Here is a 7500-nt window from a genome sequence, read left to right on the forward strand (position 1 = left end):
AGTCATCTTCTCTGACAGGCAGTAGTCATCTTCTCTGACAGGCAGTAGTCATCTTCTCTGACAGGCAGTAGTCATCTTCTCTGACAGGCAGTAGTCATCTTCTCTGACAGGCAGTAGTCATCTTCTCTGACAGGCAGTAGTCATCTTCTCTGACAGGCAGTAGTCATCTTCTCTGACAGGCAGTAGTCATCTTCTCTGACAGGTGACAGTAGTCATCTTCTCTGACAGGCAGTAGTCATCTTCTCTGACAGGCAGTAGTCATCTTCTCTGACAGGCAGTAGTCATCTTCTCTGACAGGCAGTAGTCATCTTCTCTGACAGGCAGTAGTCATCTTCTCTGACAGGCAGTAGTCATCTTCTCTGACAGACAGTAGTCATCTTCTCTGACAGGCAGTAGTCATCTTCTCTGACAGGCAGTATTCATCTTCTCTGACAGGCAGTAGTCATCTTCTCTGACAGGCAGTAGTCATCTTCTCTGACAGGTAGTAGTCATCTTCTCTGACAGGCAGTAGTCATCTTCTCTGACAGGCAGTAGTCATCTTCTCTGACAGGCAGTAGTCATCTTCTCTGACAGGCAGTAGTCATCTTCTCTGACAGGCAGTAGTCATCTTCTCTGACAGGCAGTAGTCATCTTCTCTGACAGGCAGTAGTCATCTTCTCTCAGGTAGTAGTCATCTCTGACAGGCAGTAGTCATCTTCTCTGACAGTAGTCATCTTCTCTGAGTAGTCATCTTCTCTGACAGGTAGTAGTCATCTTCTCTGACAGGCAGTAGTCATCTTCTCTGACAGGCAGTAGTCATCTTCTCTGACAGGCAGTAGTCATCTTCTCTGACAGGCAGTAGTCATCTTCTCTGACAGGCAGTAGTCATCTTCTCTGACAGGCAGTAGTCAGCTTCTCTGGCAGGCAGTAGTCATCTTCTCTGACAGGCAGTAGTCATCTTCTCTGACAGGCAGTAGTCATCTTCTCTGACAGGCAGTAGTCATCTTCTCTGACAGGTAGTAGTCAGCTTCTCTGGCAGGCAGTAGTCATCTTCTCTGACAGGTAGTAGTCATCTTCTCTGACAGGCAGTAGTCATCTTCTCTGACAGGCAGTAGTCATTTCTCTGACAGGCAGTAGTCATCTTCTCTGACAGGTAGTAGTCATCTTCTCTGACAGGCAGTAGTCATCTTCTCTGACAGGCAGTAGTCATCTTCTCTGACAGGCAGTAGTCATCTTCTCTGACAGGCAGTAGTCATCTTCTCTGACAGGCAGTAGTCATCTTCTCTGACAGGCAGTAGTCATCTTCTCTGACAGGCAGTAGTCATCTTCTCTGACAGGTAGTAGTCATCTTCTCTGACAGGCAGTAGTCATCTTCTGACAGGCAGTAGTCATCTTCTCTGACAGGCAGTAGTCATCTTCTCTGACAGGCAGTAGTCATCTTCTCTGACAGGCAGTAGTCATCTTCTCTGACAGGTAGTAGTCATCTTCTCTGACAGGCAGTAGTCATCTTCTCTGACAGGCAGTAGTCATCTTCTCTGACAGGCAGTAGTCATCTTCTCTGACAGGCAGTAGTCATCTTCTCTGACAGGCAGTAGTCATCTTCTCTGACAGGCAGTAGTCATCTTCTCTGACAGGCAGTAGTCATCTTCTCTGACAGGTAGTAGTCATCTTTCTGACAGGCAGTAGTCATCTTCTCTGACAGGCAGTAGTCATCTTCTCTGACAGGCAGTAGTCATCTTCTCTGACAGGCAGTAGTCATCTTCTCTGACAGGCAGTAGTCATCTTCTCTGACAGGCAGTAGTCATCTTCTCTGACAGGTAGTAGTCATCTTCTCTGACAGGCAGTAGTCATCTTCTCTGACAGGTAGTAGTCATCTTCTCTGACAGGCAGTAGTCATCTTCTCTGACAGGCAGTAGTCATCTTCTCTGACAGGTAGTAGTCATCTTCTCTGACACAGTCATCTTCTCTGACAGGTAGTCATCTTCTCTGACAGGTAGTAGTCATCTTCTCTGACAGGTAGTAGTCATCTTCTCTGACAGGCAGTAGTCATCTTCTCTGACAGGCAGTAGTCATCTTCTCTGACAGGTAGTAGTCATCTTCTCTGACAGGCAGTAGTCATCTTCTCTGACAGGCAGTAGTCATCTTCTCTGACAGGGGTAGTGCTGTGTTTGCACAGTGTTGATTATCTCTCTCTCTGAAAAGTCAGTTAATCTCTTCAAGCTCAGGAAGAGTAGGAGTTGTTACTTAACTGTGAATCCTCAATTCTCAACTCAATCAAATCATTGTAAACTTTAAATAAGAACAATAATTGTAAATAAGAATTTGTTCTTAACTGACTTGCCTAGTTAAAATAAAGGTTAAATAAATAAAAATCTAATTGTATTTGTCACATGCTGTGTAAACAACAGGTGTAGACTAACAGTGACATGCTGACTGACGGGGTCCTTTCCCAACAATGACACAATGAACAAATACACAGTGAGTAACTATAACTTGTCCTAGTCCGTGTAAAACAGCTGCAGAACTTTATGAGGATCTGAGGGACAAATCACCACCCTGATTACTCTCCCTTCATATAGCCCTCTGTAGCCTCAGTCATCAGGAAGTATTGATTTTCAGTTATGTTCAGTACGCTGCTCCTGTTTTACATTTTCTTTATGTTGTCTACTATTAAACTCAGCTTGTGCTTCCAGACTCCCTGCGTAAGTTACAAACGATTGCTGCAGATCATGAGATATTGTTTGTCAATTATTTTAGTATTCTGAAAATATGAGTTTTGTTATTTTATTGTTTTATTCAACTTATGGGTCGGTGATCAGGCCTATCTGTGGCTACACAGTTGTGGGAGTACAGGGTGGGACTAAGCACGCACCCCTGGGGGGCCCCGTGTTGAGGGTCAACATGGTGGATGTGTTGCCTATCCTCACTGCCTTGGAGCGGCCTGTCAGGAAGTCCAGGATCCAGTTGCACAGGTTACCTTGGTGTTCTTGGGCACATGGAGTAGGGTGATCTGCTTTAAACATGTAGGCATTATAGACTGGGTCAGGGAGATGTTGAAAATGGCAGTGAAGACACTTGCCAGCTGGTCAGCGCTCTGAGTACCCGTCCTGGTAATCTGTCTGGCCCTGTGGCCTTGTGAATGTTAACCTGTTTAAAGGTCTTACTCACATCGGCTATGGAGAGCGTGATCACACAGTTGATCCTGAACTGCTGGTGCTCTTATGCATGGTTCAGTGTAGAAGTGAGCATAGAAGGCATTTAGCTCATCTGGTAGGCTCGCGTCACTGGGCAGCTTGTGGCTAGATTTCCCTTTGTAATCCGTGATATTTTGCAAGCCCTGCCACATCCTACTAGTGCCAGAGCTGGCGTAGTAGGATTCCATCTTGGTCCTGTATTGTCCTGTATTGACGATTTGCCTGTTTGATTCGTCGGAGGTCGTAGCGGGATTTCTTAGCTCCTTGAAAGCAGCAGCTTTTTAGCTCAGTGCAGATGTTGCCTGTAAATCATGGCTTTTGGTTGGGATATGTTGTTAGATACTACTGAATCGTAGAACACATTCCAGTCTGTGTTCGCAAAACAGTCCTGTGGTTTAGCATCATTCTTCATCTAACAACTTCCATATTGAGTGTGTCACTGGTACTTCCTGTTTCAGTTTTTGCTTATAAGCAGGAATCAGGAGGATAGAATTGTGGTCTGATTTGCCTAAGGGAGGGAGAGCCTTGTATGTGTCTCTGTGTGTGGAGTAGAGGTGATCTAGAGTTTTATGTGTCTCTGTGTGTGGAGTAGAGGTGATTAGAGTTTTGTCTGTGACTGTGTGGAGTAGAGGTGATTAGAGTTTTGTCTGTGACTCTGTGTGGAGTAGAGGTGATATAGAGTTTTAGATGTGTGTAGAGTAGAGGTGATCTAGAGTTTTATATGCGGCAGGGTAGCCTAGTGGTTAGAGCGTTGGACTAGTAACCAGAAGGTTGCAAGTTCAAAGCCACGAGCTGACAAGGTAAATCTCTGTCGTTCTGCCCCCTGAACAGCCAGTAAACCCACTGTTCCCCGGTAGGCCGTCATTGAAAATAAGAATTTGTTTTCTTAACTGACTTGCCTCGTTAAATAAAACAATATGTGTCTATGTGTAGAGTAGAGGTGATCAAGAGTTTTGTCTGTGTGGAGTAGAGGTGATCAAGAGTTTTGTCTGTGTGGAGTAGAGGTGATCAAGAGTTTTGTCTATGTGTGGAGTAGAGGTGATCTAGAGTTTTGTCTGTGTGGAGTAGAGGTGATCTAGAGTTTTGTCTGTGTGGAGTAGAGGTGATCTAGAGTTTTGTCTGTGTGGAGTAGAGGTGATCTAGAGTTTTGTCTATGTGTGGAGTAGAGGTGATCTAGAGTTTTGTCTGTGTGGAGTAGAGGTGATCTAGAGTTTTGTCTGTGTGGAGTAGGTGATCTAGAGTTTTGTCTGTGTGGAGTAGAGGTGATCTAGAGTTTTGTCTATGTGTGGAGTAGAGGTGATCTAGAGTTTTGTCTATGTGTGGAGTAGAGGTGATCGAGAGTTTTGTCTGTGTGGATTAGAGGTGATCTAGAGTTTTGTCTATGTGTGGAGTAGAGGTGATCTAGAGTTTTGTCTATGTGTGGAGTAGAGGTGATCTAGAGTTTTGTCTGTGTGGAGTAGAGGTGATCTAGAGTTTTGTCTATGTGTGGAGTAGAGGTGATCTAGAGTTTTGTCTGTGTGGAGTAGAGGTGATCTAGAGTTTTGTCTAGAGGTGATCTAGAGTTTTGTCTGTGTGGAGTAGAGGTGATCTAGAGTTTTGTCTGTGTGGAGTAGAGGTGATCTAGAGTTTTGTCTGTGTGGAGTAGAGGTGATCTAGAGTTTTGTCTGTGTGGAGTAGAGGTGATCTAGAGTTTTGTCTATGTGTGGAGTAGATGTGATCTAGAGTTTTGTCTATGTGTGGAGTAGAGGTGATCTAGAGTTTTGTCTGTGTGGAGTAGAGGTGATCTAGAGTTTTGTCTATGTGTGGAGTAGAGGTGATCTAGAGTTTTGTCTGTGTGGAGTAGAGGTGATAGAGTTTTGTCTGTGTGGAGTAGAGGTGATCTAGAGTTTTGTCTATGTGTGGAGTAGAGGTGATCTAGAGTTTTGTCTATGTGTGGAGTAGATGTGATCTAGAGTTTTGTCTATGTGTGGAGTAGAGGTGATCTAGAGTTTTGTCTATGTGTGGAGTAGATGTGATCTAGAGTTTTGTCTTTGTGTGGAGTAGAGGTGATCTAGAGTTTTGTCTATGTGTGGAGTAATTGTGATCCAGAGTTTTGTCTATGTGTGGAGTAGAGGTGATCTAGAGTTTTGTCTGTGTGGAGTAGAGGTGATCTAGAGTTTTGTCTGTGTGGAGTAGAGGTGATCTAGAGTTTTGTCTATGTGTGGAGTAGATTGTGATCTAGAGTTTTGTCTATGTGTGGAGTAGAGGTGATCTAGAGTTTTGTCTATGTGTGGAGTAGAGGTGATCTAGAGTTTTGTCTATGTGTGGAGTAGAGGTGATCTAGAGTTTTGTCTGTGTGGAGTAGAGGGTGAGTTTTGACGATGTGGAGTAGAGTGATCTAGAGTTTTGTCTATGTGTGGAGTAGAGGTGATCTAGAGTTTTGTCTATGTGTGGAGTAGATTGTGATCTAGAGTTTTGTCTATGTGTGGAGTAGAGGTGATCTAGAGTTTTGTCTGTGTGGAGTAGAGGTGATCTAGAGTTTTGTCTATGTGTGGAGTAGATGATCTAGAGTTTTGTCTGTGTCTAGAGTGATCTAGAGTTTTGTTGTGTGGAGTAGAGGTGATCTAGAGTTTTGTCTATGTGTAGAGGTGATCTAGAGTTTTGTCTGTGTGGATTAGAGGTGATCTAGAGTTTTGTCTGTGTGGATTAGAGGTGATCTAGAGTTTTGTCTATGTGTGGAGTAGAGGTGATCTAGAGTTTTGTCTACGTGTGGAGTAGAGGTGATCTAGTGTTTTGTCTGTGTGGAGTAGAGGTGATCTGAGTTTTGTCTATGTTTGGAGTAGATGTGATCTAGAGTTTTGTCTATGTTTGGAGTAGATGTGATCTAGAGTTTTGTCTATGTGTGGAGTAGATGTGATCTAGAGTTTTGTCTATGTGTGGAGTAGAGGTGATCTAGAGTTTTGTCTGTGTGGAGTAATTGTGATCCAGAGTTTTGTCTATGTGTGGAGTAGAGGTGATCTAGAGTTTTGTCTATGTGTGGAGTAGATGTGATCTAGAGTTTTGTCTATGTGTGGAGTAGATGTGATCTAGAGTTTTGTCTATGTGTGGAGTAGAGGTGATCTAGAGTTTTGTCTATGTGTTTGATCTAGTTTTGTCTGTGTGTAGAGGTGATCTAGAGTTTTGTCTGTGTGGAGTAGAGGTGATCTAGAGTTTTGTCTGTGTGGAGTAGAGGTGATCTAGAGTTTTGTCTGTGTTAGAGGTGATCTAGAGTTTTGTCTGTGTGGAGTAGAGGTGATCTAGAGTTTTGTCTATGTGTGGAGTAGAGGTGATCTAGAGTTTTGTCTGTGTGGATTAGAGGTGATCTAGAGTTTTGTCTATGTGTGGAGTAGAGGTGATCTAGAGTTTTGTCTGTGTGGAGTAGAGGTGATCTAGAGTTTTGTCTATGTGTGGAGTAGAGGTGATCTAGAGTTTTGTCTATGTGTGGAGTAGAGGTGATCTAGAGTTTTGTCTGTGTGGATTAGAGGTGATCTAGAGTTTTGTCTATGTGGAGTAGAGGTGATCTAGAGTTTTGTCTATGTGTGGAGTAGAGGTGATCTAGAGTTTTGTCTACGTGTTAGAGGTGATCTAGTGTTTTGTCTGTGTGGAGTAGAGGTGATCTAGAGTTTTGTCTGTGGAGTAGAGGTGATCTAGAGTTTTGTCTGTGTGGAGTAGAGGTGATCTAGAGTTTTGTCTATGTTTTTGTGATCTAGAGTTTTGTCTATGTGTGGAGTAGAGGTGATCTAGAGTTTTGTCTATGTTTGGAGTAGATGTGATCCAGAGTTTTGTCTATGTGTGGAGTAGATGTGATCTAGAGTTTTGTCTTTGTGTGGAGTAGAGGTGATCTAGAGTTTTGTCTATGTGTGGAGTTTTGTCAGAGTTTTGTCTATGTGTGGAGTAGAGGTGATCTAGAGTTTTGTCTGTGTGGAGTAGATGTGATCTAGAGTTTTGTCTGTGTGGAGTAGAGGTGATCTAGAGTTTTGTCTATGTGTGGAGTAGATGTGATCTAGAGTTTTGTCTATGTGTGGAGTAGATGTGATCTAGAGTTTTGTCTATGTGTGGAGTAGAGGTGATCTAGAGTTTTGTCTATGTGTGGAGTAGAGGTGATCTAGAGTTTTGTCTGTGTGGAGTAGATGTGATCTAGAGTTTTGTCTATGTGTGGAGTAGATGTGATCTCGAGTTTTGTCTATGTGTGGAGTAGATGTGATCTAGAGTTTTGTCTTCGTGGAGTAGAGGTGATCTAGAGTTTTGTCTGTGTGGAGTAGAGGTGATCTAGAGTTTTGTCTGTGTGGAGTAGATGTGATCTAGAGTT

At 43.3% G+C, this 7500-nt stretch overlaps 1 protein-coding gene across 1 annotated transcript in view; it reads left to right on the forward strand.

Annotated features, from left to right (window-relative positions):
* LOC121845599 overlaps positions 1-7500 on the forward strand; it is a 34494-nt gene that overhangs the window by 15968 nt on the left and 11026 nt on the right. The window lies entirely within an intron of this gene.

Source organism: Oncorhynchus tshawytscha, unplaced genomic scaffold (assembly GCF_018296145.1).
Source record: "Oncorhynchus tshawytscha isolate Ot180627B unplaced genomic scaffold, Otsh_v2.0 Un_scaffold_4286_pilon_pilon, whole genome shotgun sequence".
Lineage (NCBI taxonomy): Eukaryota > Metazoa > Chordata > Actinopteri > Salmoniformes > Salmonidae > Oncorhynchus > Oncorhynchus tshawytscha.